The sequence below is a fragment of the Emys orbicularis genome, chromosome 25 (genome assembly GCF_028017835.1).
Source record: "Emys orbicularis isolate rEmyOrb1 chromosome 25, rEmyOrb1.hap1, whole genome shotgun sequence".
In the NCBI taxonomy this organism is placed as follows: domain Eukaryota; kingdom Metazoa; phylum Chordata; order Testudines; family Emydidae; genus Emys; species Emys orbicularis.
In genome coordinates, this window is record NC_088707.1 from 17,530,683 (window position 1) to 17,547,897 (window position 17,215).

The 17,215-nt window shown below is 51.6% G+C and overlaps 1 non-coding gene across 1 annotated transcript; it reads left to right on the top strand.

The window, feature by feature from the left end:
• Positions 1-2,249: 2,249 nt before the first annotated feature.
• Positions 2,250-2,331, top strand: TRNAS-UGA (transfer RNA serine (anticodon UGA)). The gene has a single exon. It is a non-coding gene; the product is annotated as a tRNA-Ser (tRNA).
• The last annotated feature ends 14,884 nt before the right edge of the window (positions 2,332-17,215 follow it).

The window sequence follows — 17,215 nt, forward strand, 5'->3', positions numbered from 1 at the left end:
TCTGAGGAAAGTGGCCTGTAGAATTTCATATTGGAGAGTTGTCTGGCAGCCTCCTTCTGGTAGTCAGACCTGTTCATGATGACAACAGCACCTCCTTTATCAGCCTCTTTGATGATAATGTCAGGGTGGTTTCAAGTGATCTCTCTCCTGCCATCCATCTCCACCCTCTGAGAAACAGAGGCTAGGGACACCATTCCTTACCCATCCTGGCTAATAGCCATTAATGGACTTAACCTCCATGAATTTATCTAGTTCTCTTTTAAACCCTGTTATAGTCCTAGCCTTCACAATCTCCTCAGGCAAGGAGTTCCACAGGTTGACTGTGCGCTGTGTGAAGAACTTCCTTTTATTTGTTTTAAACCTGCTGCCCATTAATTTCATTTGGTGGCCCCTAGTTCTTATATTAGGGGAACAGGTAAATAACTTTTCCTTATTCACTTTCTACACACCACTCATGATATACCTCTATCATATCCCCCCTTAGTCTCCTCTTTTGCAAGCTGAAAAGTCCTAGCCTCTTTAATCTCTCCTCATATGGGACCCGTTCCAAACCACTAATCATTTTAGTTGCCCTTCTCTGAACCTTTTCTAAAGCCAGTATATCTTTTTTGAGATGAGGAGACCACATCTGTACGCAGTATTCAAGATGTGGGCGTCCCATAGATTTCTGTAAGGGCAATAAGATATTCTCCGTCTTATTCTTTATCCCTTTTTTAATGATTTCTAACATTCTGTTTGCTTTTTTGCCTGCCGTTGCACACTGCGTGGGCATCTTCAGAGAACTATCCACGATGGCTCCAAGACTCCAAGAGTGGTGACAACAATGATCTCTACAGTCCCAGTTCATATTAATAACGTCACAGCAGTTTATAGAGAAGTAGGAGGGAGGCGTCTTCGAGCCGGCGTGTCTCGTCCATTTCTCCCTTGTCACTTGGGCAGAGGTGGGAAGGGAGTGAAACGTGCCCGGCTGAAGGTTTTGTGCTCGGCCTTGAGGATTAAGCCCGAGCCCCCGGCATGCCTAGGTCGGGGTTGTCCTGGGCTCTGTGTGGGGAGGGCTCAGCTGGGATTAGGGTCAGACTAGGGGAGTTTGTCTCTGATAGATAAGGGCTTTGTCAACAGGAAGCTGTAGGTCACATGCTGGGGGTGACAGTGGGGTTTGAGCTGGGGCAGCAGCAGCAGGGGAGCAGTGTGTGTATCTGTGTGTGGGGGGAGGGGAGGTTTGCTTGGTAAAAATGAAACTGCCAAATCCCTCCCTTTGCTGGAGCAAAAGCCTCTCATTTATCTCCTCAACTCCCCTCCATGAAAATCGCCACCCCTTCCCCGCGCTGAGAGACCCCCTCACTCCCATGGAGATTTGTCATTGTTCTAACTCTTCCTTGGCCTTCTCCAAACAGTTTTTCCAGACAAATTATCAGGGACAGGGCCGGCTCCAGGCACCAGCCCGGCAAGCAGGTTCTTGGGGCGGCCAAGGGGAAGGGGCGGCACGTCGGGTTGTTTGGCAGCAATTTGGTGGAGGGTCCCTCTCGGAGGGAAGCACCTGCCGCCGAATTCCCGCTGAAGAAGAAAGCGGCACGGTGCAGCAGTCACCGGAGTGCCGCCAATCGCAATTGCGATCGCCGCTTTTTTTTTTTTTTTCCCCGCCACTTGGGGCAGCAAAAACCCTGGAGCCGGTGCTGATAAGGGACATTTCAAATGAGAAAAACAAACCAAACCAAATGAAAACCACAGAAACCCCCAACACACAGTTTAGGTCTGAATTTTTCTACTGAAATTTGGAGACAATAAAACTCATCCCTCTGTTGACCAGAAACCAAAGCTAGACCTCCCCCACTGTATCTGTGACTTCTGCTACCGAACCACCAATGCGCTAACTCCTCTTGGGAGACGTTTTGCTGCACAATACTGCTGCTATTCCAGTTATTGACTCCAGGAAACATTTTCCTTCCCTGGTTCCGAGTGTCACTGGTTTCTCTAGGAAAGACCAGTCCCTGGCCCCTTGGTCCAGACATCCTCATTCACATCAAGCTTCAAGTTCAGAGTCATTTCCCATTCCCGCTCTGTGGGAGGGGAGACTTTTCAAAGCGCTCTCTGTGCGACTGCACATGGCTAAGCAAGAGAACAAACCCCAAACCCCCCTGTGCTTTGTAAGCCAGGTTTGCCGTGTGAATTCTCTATTTCAGATGACTGCAAGCCTGGGCATTGTGATTATTTGCCAGTTTCTCTGGCAGTGGGGAACTATTGCACTCATGGCTGTGATGGCCGAGTGGTTAAGGTGTTGGAATTGAAATCCAATAGGGTTTCCCTGTGCAGGTTTGAATCCTGCTCACAGCGAGGCCCGTATTTTAGCCAGTCTCTAACCCAGGCAATACCTCTCTACAACCCCCTGAGACACTCTCAGTTCTCTCCCCTCCCCAAGTAAATCCTGTTCTGCTCCTTTCATAGAGATCCCTGGGACACCACCTTACACTGTGGTTCTGAAGTGTCAGGCAAACTCTCAGCACCTGAAGTCTCTGCCACTCACCTAGCGCCCCAGACCCCATAGATCAGCCATAACCCTGGCTGCTGCTCCTCTCTCTAGCATGTGAAAGAGCCGAGTCAGCGACTCCATGGCTACTACGGGGCTGCAGCACCAACAAGAAAAAAAATCGGTGCTCAGCACCCACTGGCAGCCAGCTCTTGCCCCCACTACAGGCCTTACTGACCAGCTCCCCTTCAGTGCCTCTCAGCTGTTCAGTGGTGTGCAGGAGACACTGGCAGGGGATGGAGAGGAGTGGGGACGGGAAGAGGTGGGGGAGGGAGAGGAATGGGGCAGGAAGGTGCAGGGTGGGAAGAGACGGGAGAGGGGTGGGGACTTGGGGGAAGGGGTGGAGTGGGGCAGGGCCTGGGGTGGAAAGGGGGGATTTGCCCCGGGCCCCGCACCCCTCTAGGGCCGGCCCTGAAGGGAAGCACTGACTATTAGAGTGACAATAAAACTGACCAGCATTGGGGGGAGACTGAAGGAGATCAACACTCACCAGGTCTCTTCTCTCCACCAAGGTGAGCCAGACACTGCTCTCTCCTGGCTCTCATTCTTGCAGCTGGATGCCAAGTAGCAAACCCCCTCAAGCACAGGGACAGGCGCACACTTGGAAGAGGGAAACTGCTCCACACGCTAGCCCGGGCAGCCGCCCATTTTCTTTGGCAAGTCAGGAATGGCAAAGGCTAGACTGGAAGCACGTGGGGCTCATGCCCCAGCCTTTCTGATGCCCAACCCCCAACTCCTTCCTGGGGCTCTAGCTGAAACCAGAGCATTGGCCTGAGCGGCCAGGAAGAAGTTACAGCCCTGAAGGAAGCAGGAGTTTCAGCACAAATATAAAACTGCACAAGCAGAACTACAAAGGGACTTGACCCCTCAATCGCCTAATCCAAAGTCAGACACCTTATCCATTAGACCATGTGGTCACAGAAGAAAAGCTTTTCCAAGCCCTTCTTTGGAAAAAGCGGACACTGTGTTTCTTGGGTCATCTACTGAGGGGGGCCGAGACTCTCTGGGCACAAGAAGTCGAGTTCCCAGCGACATGTGAGACTTAATTCTATGGAGCCCCACACCCCAACCCCATGCCCCAATCCCCTGCCCCAGCCCTGAGCCCTGCCACACCCAGAGCCCCTTCCTGCACCCCAAACCGCTCATCCCCAGCTCTGTTGGGTCATGGTGTTATACTTAAAGTACTGCACAGGATCTTTTCAGGGGGAATAAGGCAAAATGCCACATTTATTAGTAATACATGTATTCCTTAACACTGTATCATATGCATATGATATATATATTACACTCATGCACTCACATATACACACACAAGCACACTCCGTCTTGTTGTTGTTACCAATTAGTTGCTCCCCTTAACTTCACTGGCCAGGTGAGTTAGATGGTGGAGCCGGGCTTCTGCCGATCCGGATCGATGCTCCCATGTTGACAAGACGAGACCCGGGGTCCTCTGCAAGACACCTCACTTTTATAGCAGCTTCCCTCTCATGCAGATCTGTACCAGATTCAAAATCTGTGTCTGTGTCCATTGGTCCTTTGTGCTGCTTCCTTCTAGGTGTTGTCCCAATGCTGCAAAGATGGTGTTTCCAAAAGAAGGTGCTTGCTTCTAACCCCCGAGGCCGTCAATATGTCTGCTTTTCTTTAGTTAGCCCACTTGACATATTTTATTGTCCTTGGGACTGGCTCCCAGTCCCACTCTGTCTGAAGGTGCTGCCTTCCATGCCTTGCTCATTCACACCTCATTCATTCAACAGGGCAATTGATTAAGGAAGGAGATCTTATTCTACTTCTAGCAAAAAGACATTTTTCTTCTACTTTAACTATCCTTAGGGGCTCTAACATTATACCAAGGCTTAACACAAAGTTTCTACATGAGGCTTTGATACAAAGTTTCCATATACCAAGGTTTATCAGTACAAGGTTTCTATATTAGGCCTTGATACAAAGTTTCATGAAAACAGAGGTCACACATGGGTAGACCCACTACAAGGTTATATGAAGAGGCACAATGTAAAGTCATATGAAAATTATCAGAGTTTTATCTACAATGGGCATGAACAATTTTCTTCAGCTGGGTCGCCAGAAAAAAAGTTTGAAAACCGCTGGCCTAAGGAATGTGGGTGAAGTCCTGAGGCTGAGACCTGAATTAAAAACAATTGGCTTTACGGTGCTAAATGTGTTTCATGTCCATCAAGTAGGAGATAATTATGTTGCTGTCAGTAAAATATTTTTTGGTTCCCAACTCTAAGCTGGAACCTGTCCCACGAATCTTGGTCTTTTTTCTTCTTCAAATGCTTTGTCACCAACTGTGTCTGCATTCTAAAGCCCACTCGCTGCTAACCATGCCCAAGGAGGGAGCGGAAGCATCTCTCAGTGCCACTGAATGTGTTTCCCCCTGCTCAGTGTGCAGTGTGACTATTGCCAGCCTCAGGAGAGGAGTTCTCTGAGAAGGCCAGTGCCTATCCGTCAGCAGCAATGTGTCCACTCTGCAGCACAGTCACTGGCTAGGGAGGCACCTTCAGCCTGGTAACGCCTTGCAGAGCGGTTGATGTAATTCCACTTCCCTTTCCCTACCTGGGGCAGGATTCCTCTCCACCTTTTCTAATGATCAATGATATTTCAAACCACACCCCTCATTCCACCCAGAGCATCACATTCTCTCTGCTCCTACCGGCCAGATGGTCCATTCCATTTGTGACATCACCAGAATCTCCATGGTGATGTCAGACTAACTCAATAAGATTCCAGTATGGGACCAAGGAGAAAGAGAAGGTTCCTCCAGCCCCAAGGGTTGGTCACAAGAGCAGAAGGGAAGAGAGGACACATCTGAGATCACATCACAGCCACAGGACTTGGGGTCAGTTCCAGGTACACACTGTTACAAAGTCCCCATGTGCTTTACATCTCTAGAGCCTGACGTATTTGGGAGGTGTGTTAATGAGCCGCTGTCATTGTGTGTCTAAGTCCCACTTTCGGGTGCCCTCCTCTCCTAGCACAGGGCCGCTGGGTGGCACAGAGGGCAGGAATAGCCCATCCACAGTGACTTGAATTCAGAGCAAGGTAAGTACTTAACCCACCGTTCAGCAAGGTACTTCAATACAGGCTTACATTTGAGCGAGTTCTTAAACCCTGTTGGCTGCATCAGGACTCAAGCACGTGTAAGTGCTTTGCTGAATGCAGGGGGATGACTCCATGCTTAACTCCCTTGCTGAATTAGGGCCTGTAGCGGGGTGGTGACCCCACTCCAGTTAAGAAAGGGTAAAAGCAGCCCTTGGAGAGGGCTGGGGCCGAGAAAAAGGCTGGGCTGATTGGGAAGACAGCCACAGCTGGGGCCATGCCCCAATCAGGGTCCAGCTGGCCCTTATAAGAGGGCAGTGGGCCAGGAGCTATTCAGTCTCTCTCTGCCTGCGGAGAGGGAAGGACCCGGCTGCTTAGGAGCTCACAGGGTACCTAGAGTGGAGCAGGGCTGAGGGAAGGCCAGAGGAGCTGGGGAGCTCTGGCCTGGAAACCCCCCAGGCTGCTGGCCTTGTTAAAGGCCCAGAAGGGTACTGGGGTTGCAGAGGGCAGCCCAGTGGTAGGCAAAGGCAGCAGGTCCAAACCCCCCTTGTCTGTGATGAGTGGCCTTTACAGACTGCAGTCTGCCCCAGTGAGCAGGGGCTAGATGGTGACTGGCAGTATCCACTGAGGCAAGGTGGGGAATGGGGGTTGGGGTTCCCCTGAGTGGGGAAACCCAGATTGGGGGGTTGTTGCTGCAGTGGGCAGAACCCCTGGGTAAAGGGCACCGGGGTCCGGGAGGGACACGGGGGCCAGCGGCAAGCGGGACACCGGCCTGCAGAGGGCACTCCGGAGCTGGTGAAGAGCTAATTCCCAGGACACCAGCAGGAGGCACCGCAGGGGTGATTCCTGCCCCGTGACAGGGTCTTACTGAATAACTTGGTATCAGGGCTGATTCCCCACTCTGGCACTTCGAGTGCAGAAGTCAGGGGCCCGCAAGGATTCTAAAAATTAATACTGGCCACTCCAGGCTTGTATTAAACTCCCAAGGTTACAGCTTCTCTCTGACCATGGATGGGTTGATGCTGCCACCACCCAAGTGCAGAGCCCCTTTGAGAGCCCAGGAAGGTGCACTTGGAATTCCTTCCTGTGGGGTACCCTCAAGCCCTTTTGCCCCACCCCGCCACCGGGGAAGAGCTGAGAAAGAAAAAAATAGGAATCAGCGTATGCCACCAGCTAATTAAACAACATGTGCACAAACCTCTTAAGACAAAAAAGTCCAATCCTGTTCTTAAAAAAGGTAAATTGTATTAAAAACAAAAAGGAAAAAATTACATCTGGATCTTAGGTTTTTGCTATACTTTAAAAGAGCAATTCCAAAAATCAAGCACCCAAAATAGCTTTCTTGGGGGTTCAGCTTAAAGGTTACAAGCAAACAAAAGCACCTGGGGTTAGCCCAGAGGAGATCCACAAGCCAAAATAAAAAATAAACCTGATTGTGTCAAACTAAACATTCCCTATCCAAATAATTTCTTCTACGTTTGAAAGATGAATTTTCACCCCTGGTTCAAGCCTTACACAGCATTGCTGCTCTGTCCCTGCAGCCCAGAGAACAACAGACAAAGGGAAAGTTTCTTTCCCAATTTTAAAAAGTTCTACCTTGGTTCTTTTGGTCAGGTGCCCACTTCCTTTTCTTTTACCTGTGGGCTCGTTAACCCTTTCCAGGTAAAGCAAGCAGAGATCAGACTAAGAGGGATTTTACAGCTAACTGGCTGGCTGGCTGTCCAGCAAAGGGAGCTACTCCGTCAGCACCTCCACATCTGCAGCTCTGAGTGACAGTAGGATGATTAGGGGGCGAATCCGGGGCTGGAAGGGGGTAAGGTCAGCCTGTAAGGAGTAACCAGGTGGGGCATATCCAGGGGGAGGCTCTGGGCTGCTGGTCGGTTGTTGGGATCCGAGCTCTAGATCAAAGCTGCACAGCGACCTGACACCCAGGGTTATAAGGCCGACATAGTGACCCCCTTACTGGCCTCGGTGAGCCCCAAACCCTTGTTACTAAGGGCATTGAGGAGTCTCTGTCCCTTAATAACTTCTGGGAGCTCCCCAGCAGGCTGCGGGCATCAGCCGCCTCCTGCCACACAGGTTAGACTCTTGGCACTGTGCCAGCTGCCCCCTCGCTTGAAGGTGACAGGCAGGTGGCAGCAGGGGAAGTGGTGACACAGGAGCTCTCAGCAGCAGGGTGAAGGACAATGCCATGGAGCGGCGGTGACACAGAGTGAACAGGGCAAACTGAGAGCCAGTTGAGGGAGTGGCGGTAGCAGAAGCTGAGGTATCGCTCGATGCCTTCCCCTCCCTCCCCCACCCCTGGGGCTTTGCTGCCCAAGGGGAGGGGGTTGGTGGAAGGAGAGGGGAGGGGTCTGTTAAAGGAACATTGGATTGGCTGTCACACCGCAAGGTGAGAAACTGAAGGGCCCTGTCCAGTGTACTCTGGGGTGGGGGTTTTGCTTATGAGCGTAGATGTGAATGTGGTTGTGGGGTTTTCCCAAACTCAGGCTTGATTCTCTTTCCCTGTTAATAGAAGTTCTCATTGGCTGTCTGCCCGTGCAGAGCTGGGCAGTGGGGACGTGTCGCCTTTTCCCCAGGCAGAAGGTGCCACCTGCCTAGCGAGTGAGGGTTGGTTTGGGTGACCCCTCACTCAGGGCAGGCTAAGTGCAGAGCTCTGCCCTTTACTCAGCCAAGAAGGAGTTTTTGCACTAACATCCCAAGTGTGCAAGTCCGTCCCCACAGAGCAGCCCCACGCTCTGCGCTCCCTGAGCCCAGGGGAGAAGGGACCTTCTGCGGCTGGGATCCCGCCCGGCTGGGGCCTTTGTAACCCGGGGGCTGAAGCCGACGCGAGAAAGGGAAGTGAGCGAGCTCGGAGCTCTCCGGCGCCAGCTGCTGGCAGCAGAAAGAATTGACCGAGCGGCCTCCTGGCTAATTTAAATATCACCTTGTTCTCAGCCCGCAGGCCCCCTGGAGAGCTGGGGAGTGGCCTGAGCGCAGCAGCACCTTATTTACATATTAAAAGCGAGAGTTTGGGGCCATTGGGGTGAAATGTGGATATGTTTTGGGGCTGGGACCCACATGTTTACTGCAGGCTATTGGGAGCCTGGCTGAGCAGAGCCTGCCCCAATGGGGTGTGCGGTCACCCTGAACTGGGAGCAATTTGCTGACGTGGGGAAGGGGTGCCAGGCATTTGTAAAGAGTTGGGACTAGAAAGACTGTGTGTGGTTGGATTTGTGATTGGGCTTTTTGTTTGGTAGGGCTTAAGACTGTGCTGTAGAGCTTTTTTCTTTTAAAAGCTTTGCTGATTGGTGGTTATTTTTTCTGCACTTGATCTCAGGTCTCTATTACCTAAAAGAAGAGTGAAAGGATGGGGGTGGGGAGTTGAGGCAGGCAGAGGGGTGGTTGCTGGTGAGAGTGATACAAGCCTTTGTGCAGGGAGTGCCTGGCATATGCCCAGGTGAGGCAGAGTGAAGCCACCCTGTGCTGGCTGCTGGTGCAGGGTAGCGGATGGGTGGGGGTGGGGTGCTGTCTGGGAGTTTGAGAAGAGGGGCAGTGCCCAGGTGGCTGGTGTTGGCCTGCCTAGTGTTTTCTGACAGCTGATCTCCCATTGGCCCTAGTGAGGGGAGGGTCTCTGAAAGCTAGTGTCCCATTGGGCGGTCACTAGGTGATGTTTTCTGACAGACTCATCTCCCATTGGTGATGTTGTCTGACAGCGATGCTGGGCAGAGCCATCAGGGCATTGTGCATTCAGAGCTCAGTGCACACCCGCGAGAAGCAGTTTGAGACTGAGCGATGCCAGTTCCTGCTGCCTCCAGCCTGGCGAGAAGCCACAGCACCGGGGTGTTCACAGGGCATAGTGTGCTTCCACGCGGTGCTGTTTTCTGCCTGTTGCTGGGTGACGGTTTCTGCCTGAGCTGGCAGCCAATGGGGCTCAGGGCTGGGGGGAGGGGGGCTGCGGTTGGTTCAGAGTGGGGATCAGGGTCTGGGGTCACAATGTTTGGTCCATGTTGGGTTCAGGGCAGGGGGGTAAGATTTTGGGGGCGGGGGTGGCCCAGCAGCAGCACAGACATGCGGGTGGCAACCAGCTGCCAACCAATAGTGACAGGTACGTCGGGGGTTCAGGTTACTTTAGTGTCAGCAGCACCCTAGAGGGGGGGCAGGATCATGTTTGCTACAGGGGGTAAAGTCCCGGGGAAGGAGGCTGCATGTTGCCCCATCATTGCTAGGGAAAGATTTCTGTCATGATTATTTTCAATGAAAGTCCTGGGCAGGTCACAGGCATGAAACAAACATTGATGGAGGCCCTGACTTGTCCCTAACATTTTCTACAAATAACTGACACAACGGGGAGCAGGAGGCATCTGCCAACTGCTGCTGCAGCTCCTGGATTCCCCCAGCACCTGTGGCTCCAGAGCCCTCCATGGCTGCCGGGAGCTGCAGGGTCTGCCCATGATGTCTGGGAGCTGTGGGGTCCCCATGCTGCCCATGGCGGCTGGGAGCTCCTGGGTTTCTAAGAACATAAGAATGGCCAGACTGGGTCAGAACAAAGGTCCATCTAGCCCAGTGTCCTGTCTTCTGACAGTGGCCAATGCCAGGTGCCCCAGAGGGAATGAACAGAACAGGGAATCATCAAGTGATCCATCCCCTGTCGCTCATTCCCAGCTTCTGGCAAACAGAGGCTAGGGACACCATCCCTGCCCATCCTGGCTAATAGCCCTTGTGGACCTATCCTCTGTGAATTTATCTAGTTCTTTTTTTAAGCCTGTTACTCTTGGCCTTCACAACATTCCTCCACCACATGTGGCATCTGGGAGCTCTGGCGTCCACCTGCGGTGGCTGGGAGCTATGGGGCCATCTGCAATGGCATGGGGCTGCGGCTTCTCCCCACCGCCCATGGTGACTGGGAACTCCAAGCTCTGCCTGCAGTGTCTGAGAGCTGGGGGCTCCCTCTCTTGCCTGTGGTGGCTGAGGGCTGCCTGTGGCAGCTGGGAGCTCCAGGGTCTTCGGAGCTGCGGGATCTATTTGCAATGACGCGGGGCTGCGGGGTCCCCACACCATCAATGGCTGTTGGGGACTCCTGGGTCCACCTGCAGCGGCTGGGAACTCTGGGGTCCACTTGCAGTGCCTGGGAGCTGCAGGGTCCATACGCAGTGGTGGGGCCCTGTGGGGGCTCCCCAGCTACCCATGGCTGCTGAGAGCTCCAGGGTCTGCCTGTGGGTAGCTGTGGGGAGATGAGGGGTTTGGAGTGTAGGAGGGGGCTCCAGGCTGCAGGGTGGGGCTGAGGGATTTGGAGTGCGGGAGGGGGCTGTGGGTTGAGACAGGGGGTTGGGGTGCAGGAGGTGGTGATGGCTCTGGGATGGGGACAGGGATGATGGGTTCCAGGTGTGGGAGGGGGCTCTGGGCTGGGGCAGGGGGTTGAGGCGAGGACTTAACTTGGGCGGCTCCCAGTCAGTGGTGCAGTGGGGGGGAACCTACTGGCCACTTCCAGGCACAGCACGGTGCCCTAGGACACGTAGGGACCAGCCTGCCTTAGCCCCGCAGCACCGCTGACTGGACTTATAACCTGGTCACCCTACTGGGAGCTCCAGGGTCCCCCTGTCACATGTGGTGGCTGTGAGCTCTGGGGGCCCCCCACTGCTCACAGTAGCTGGGAGCTATGGGGTTCAGCCATGGAGGCATAGGCCTGTGGGAGCCCCTTCTGCCACTGGTGGCTGATAGCTGTGGGGCCCCCACCAGCCGACAGCTCCCGTCTTGCTGCCCCAGGGCTGAGGCAGAAAATGTCACTGAGAGCTCTGAAAGTCACGAATTCTGTGATTCTGTAACCCCCTTTATATGATCTTAGCCTTAATTATTGTTTACTGTCTCTCTTAATCTAGTGGTCTGCTCTAGCGTGGATGGGACAGGGAAGACAGAAGCTCACACCCCAGCACAGGTTTGGGCAGCAACGGCTCTTGGGTTATTTGCTGTGTGTGGAGAGGGGTTGTCCAGGCCGGTGGAGCAGCCCAGCCAGATGAGGAGGTGGAAGAAGAAGACCTGAGCAGCCTGGACATCCCACTTTTTCTCCACATCCACTGCCTATCAGCAGGATTCCTCCTCCTCCTCAGTGAGACTATATCTAAGCACCCAGACAGCCGGTCCGTCCGCTGCACCCCAATCCCCCATGCCTAAGCCTCCCTGCCAAAGTCCTGCACCTGGCTCCATAGAATTAAGTCTCACATCTCGTTGGGAACTCTACTTCTTGTGCCCAGAGAGTATCGGCTCCCCTCAGTAGCTGACCCAAGAAACACAGTGTCCACCTTTTCCAAAGAAGTGCTTGGAAAGCATTTTCTCCTGCGACTGCATGGCCTAATGGATAAGGCATCTGACTTCAAATCAGGCAATTGAGGGTTCGAGTCCCTTCGTGGTTGTGCTTGTGCGGTTTTACCTTTGTGCTGAAAGTCCTGCTCCCTTCAGGGCTGGAACCTCTTCCAGGCCGCTCAGGCCAATGCTCTGGCTTCAGCTACAGCCCCGGGAAGGAGTTGGGGGTTGGGCGTCACAAAGGCTGGGGCATGATCCCCAGGTGCTTCCAATCTAGCTTTTGCCATTCCGGACTTGCCAAAGAAAATGGGCGGCTGCCTGGGCTAGCGTGTAGAGCAGTTTCCCTCTTCTAAATGTGCACCTGTCCCTGTGCTTGAGGGGGCTTGCTAAATAGCACCTTTGGAGCCTGGGTGTTTCTCCACTTCTCGCCAGCTGGGGAAAAGCCTCTTGGGGTAAAATCTTCTGACCTTCTGCCAAAGTGAGCACCTTGAATGGGAACGGTCAGAGGCCCCACCAAGGGTGGTGGCCCTGCTTTCCTACTGTTTTCTGATGTTGGCCACAGAGCATCAGCAGCTGCCCAGCATACTGGTCTGTGGGTGGCCTTTAGCAAGTTTCTGGCATGCCAGGGAGCTGGCTGGCCGGGTGTCTTTGTGGGATGGTTCACTCAGTGATTGCCTGTTCTGTTTGTTCCCTCAGAAGCACCTAGCACTGGCTGCTGTCAGAAGACAGGATACTGGCTTAGACACACTATTGGTCTGATCCACTATGGCAGTTCGAATGTTCAGCAAAAATTACAATAGTGTTTTTGCCTTTTAGAGAATGTTACATGAGATAGTCAAGTATCAGAGGGGTAGCCGTGTTAGTCTGAATCTGTAAAAAGCAACAGAGGGTCCTGTGGCACCTTTAAGACTAACAGAAGTATTGGGAGCATAAGCTTTCGTGGGTAAGAACCTCACTTCTTCAGATGCAAGTAATGGAAATCTCCAGAGGCAGGTATAAATCAGTATGGAGATAACGAGGTTAGTTCAATCAGGGAGGGTGAGGTGCTCTGCTAGCAGTTGAGGTGTGAACACCAAGGGAGGAGAAACTGCTTCTGTAGTTGGAAAGCCATTCACAATGATTTGCAAATTTGACACCATCAGATCAGGATTAAACAAAGACTTACCCACGAAATCTTATGCTCCCAATACTTCTGTTAGTCTTAAAGGTGCCACAGGACCCTCTGTTGCTTTTTACATGAGATAGTGAAACCCACACACAGTGGCGGCTCCAGGCACCAGCGCTCCAAGCACGTGCCTGGGGCGGCAAGCTGCGGGGGGCACCCTGCCGGTCCCTGCAAGGGTGGCAGTCAGGCAGCCTTCGGCGGCTTGCCTGCGGGAGGTCTGCCAGTCCCGCGGATTCGGCAGCAATTCGGCAGCGGGTACGCCAAAGCCGCGAGACTGGTGGACCTCCCTCAGGCATACCACCAAAGGCAGCCTGCCTGCCGTGCTTGGGGCGGCAAAAAAGCTAGAACTGCCCCTGCCCACACACCTCCTCAGTGTGGTGTTCCTGTCCCATCTAGTGGCAGAGAAAGAGAGGCCACCCCTGTTCTGGAGCACCAACCCATTGCGTCAAGCCATTCTGACTGAAGACCAGGCTCCAGTGACCATGAGTCACCCAGCAGGAGGGAAAAGACTCACTCTTGCATGGCCAGAGACAAGAAAGTTGAGTACTATGATCTTTAGGGCTTTACCACAACGCAACACTAGGTCCCACTGAGATTTGAACTCAAATTGCAGGATTCAGAGTCCTCAGTGCTGACCGTTACACTATGGGACCAGCTTATACTGCTGTTCCTGGATGATCAAACTCTGTCAACATTACAATAGCATACCACCTTTATTGCATATTTGCAAAACAAGTTCTACACACAAGCAATGGCAGGTGGAAAAACACTAAGGGCTGGATTGAGAGGTAAAACAGCAGTTGCAAAAGGCAATTACCTTTGGTGGACTGAATTAAAACAAAATTTGGAGACCAGGCTAGAAATTCAGTCAGACTGGAAGTCAGATGATCCAACGGAATAAACTTCTGCTCTAAAAATAAGAAGAAAAAGTTAGAATTAAAAATTCCAAATTAGAAATGACAGTAAAAAACCATAGCAAGTGCAATAGTAGAAACACAGACGTCATTGCTAAAACTACCAGCAAGTACTTATGTATATTTTCAATGAGTATTTGTTGTTAAAATATAAATTAAATAGCACAATGCCATGCATCTGCACCATAACAAAGCAAAATGATGAAATGATAAGAGGAATTCAGGGAATCCCAGAAGCAGATAAGACACATTTGTGACCTGCTATGAGACTTTCTGCAGTCAGATGCACTGACAAGGGATTCTTTGTTTCTGAGGGTGTCATAACTATAAAGGGAAGGGTGACCGCTCTCCTGTGTACAGTGCTATGGAATCCCTCCTAGCCAGAGACTCCAAATCCTTTTACCTGTAAAGGGTTAAGAAGCTCGGGTAACCTGGCTGACACCTGACCCCAAGGACCAATAAGGGGACAAGATACTTTCAAATCTTGGGGGGGGAAAGGCTTTTGTGTGTGTCCTTTGTTTAAGGGGTTGTTCGCTCTTGGGACTGAGAGGGACCAGACATCAATCCAGGTTCTCCCCATCTTTCTAAACAAGTCTCTCTTATTTCAAAATTGTAAGTAAAAGCCAGGCAAGGCGTCTTAGATTTACTTTGTTTTCTCAACTTGTAAATGTACCTTTTACTAGAGTGGTTATCTTTGTTTGCTACACTCTGAACCTAAAACAGAGGGGAGTCCTCTAAGCTCTTTAAGTTTGATTACCCTGTAAAGTTATTTTCCATACTGATTTTACAGAGATGATTTTTACCTTTTTCTTTAATTAAAAGCCTTCTTTTAAAGAACCTGATTGATTTCTCCCTGTTTTTAAGATCCAAAGGGGGTTTGGATCTGTATTCACCAGGAGTTGGTGAAAGGAAGGAGGGGGGAAGGGTCAATTTCTCCTTGTTTAAGATCCAAGGAGTTTGGATCTGTATTCACCAGGGAATTGGTGAAAGGTTTCTAAAGGCTTCCCAGGGAGGGAATTCTTGAGATGGTGGCAGCGGACCAGAGCTAAGCTGGTAGATAAGCTTAGAAGTTTTCATGCAGGCCCCTACATTTGTACCCTAAAGTTCAAAGTGGGGATACAGCCTTGACATGGTGGCAGAGCGGTGGGATACATTTTAAACCCAAAAGCCAGTAAGAGATTTTTTTTTCCTTCTAGCTGCTTGGAAAGCAGAGCTGAAGGTAGATGCATATCTTATCTCTCCTTGCCTGAAGGCAGAGGTGTTAAGTTTTTTTTAACAAGGGGCTTTGTTAAGAGAAGTGTTCAAATAAGCAAGCAAACTTTGATCTGGTAAAGGTAATTTACAAGCTGAATTGTTTTTTTTTTTCTTTTTACATCTTCGGAAGTAGCTAGTTAGAAAGTCTCTGTTAACTCAGCAGCACTCAGCAGGAGCCTAAGCTAAATACATCCCAGTTTCAGTCAACTGCAGAGGGTGAGACCCAGCACAAGAAAACCAGGAAAATGACTACCAAAGAAGAAAAAGCTAAAGAGGAGGCCCACAAGAGAGCTATGGAGCTGAAAGAAAAAGAAATAGAGCTGAGAGACAGAGAAGAGAAAGCCAAAGAGGGGGCCCACAAGAGAGAGATGGAGCTGAGAGACAGAGAAGAGAAAGCCAAAGAGGAGGCCCACAAGAGAGAAATGGAGCTGGAAAAAGCCAAACAGGAGGCCCATGAAAGAGAAGAAAAAGCCAAACAGGAGGCCCATGAAAGAGAAGAAAAAGCCAAACAGGAGGCCCATAAAAGAGAGATGGAGCTGAAAGAAAAAGAGATGGAACTGGAAGCAGCAAGGACTAGGCAGGGTGCATCAGACCATCCTAACAACTCCTCTCCAGGTACCACTTCCCATCCCAGGAAATTCCCCACCTACAAGGCAGGCGATGATACTGAGGCCTTCTTAGAAAATTTTGAAAGGGCCTGCCTTGGATACAACATCCCTCCAACCCAGTACATGGTAGAGCTGAGGCCGCAGCTCAGTGGACCCTTAGCAGAGGTGGCGGCTGAAATGCCTAAGGAACACATGAACAGTTATGAACTTTTTAAAAACAAGGCCAGAATCAGAATGGGGCTAACACCTGAGCATGCCCGTCGGCGGTTCAGAGCCCTAAGGTGGAAACCTGATGTGTCATTTACCCGACATGCCTACCACATTGGGAAAAATTGGGATGCCTGGATATCAGGAGCAAATGTTAAATCTACGGAAGAGTTGCCCTTCCTATTGCAAATGGAGCAGTTTTTAGAGGGTGTTCCTGAGGAAATAGAAAGGTACATCCTAGATGGGAAGCCCAAAACTGTAACCGAGGCGGGGGAGATTGGAGCCAAATGGGTGGAGGTGACAGAAAAGAAAAAAGCTAGTAGCAGTTGGAGTGAATATCAGAAGGGGCAAGCCGAAACAAAACCTTATCACCGGGGACAACCCAAGGCCCCACCCACATCCCAAGGGAAACCCCAGACGCCTTCTCACCCCACCACACCAGTCTCCATCAACCAACATCGCCCCGGTGATACCTTAGCAGGGCGATGTTTTAAATGTAATGAACTGGGGCATATAAAGGCTCACTGCCCCAAGAACCCCAACCGATTACAGTTCATTACACCCCAATCACACCAAAGAACCCCAGACCCAGATGCCTCTCTCATACCCTCGGAGCGAAGGGAAACATTGAGAGTGGGCGGAAAGAAGGTTATCGCTTGGAGGGACACTGGGGCACAAGTGTCAACTATTCACCAATCCCTAGTGGACCCCAAACTCATCAACCCGGAGGCTACAGTGACAATTCAACCCTTCGTGTCACAGTCTGTAACCTTGCCTACAGCCAAGTTGCATGTCCAGTACAAGGGCTGGTCAGGAATGTGGACTTTTGCAGTCTATGACAATTATCCCATTCCCATGCTACTGGGGGAAGACTTGGCCAACCATGTGAAGCTAGCCAAGAGGGTGGGAATAGTCACCCGCAGCCAGGCTAAGCAAGCTTTCACCCCCATCCCTGTTCCTGAGCCGTCCACCAGGGCCCCGTCTGTGTTACCGGAGACCCAAAAACAGGTGGTGGAACCGGATCCCCTGCCAACGACTGCAACAGCCGTAGTGGATCCAATCCCAGAGACCCAGCCAAAGCCAGTCCCGGAACCGGAACTGGCAACGCAACCAGCACCAGAACCATTGCCAGCACTGAGTCCAGCGCTTGCAACCCCGTCTACAACTCCAATGCCAGAGGACACCAGCGAGCCTGAACTGGCGGAAG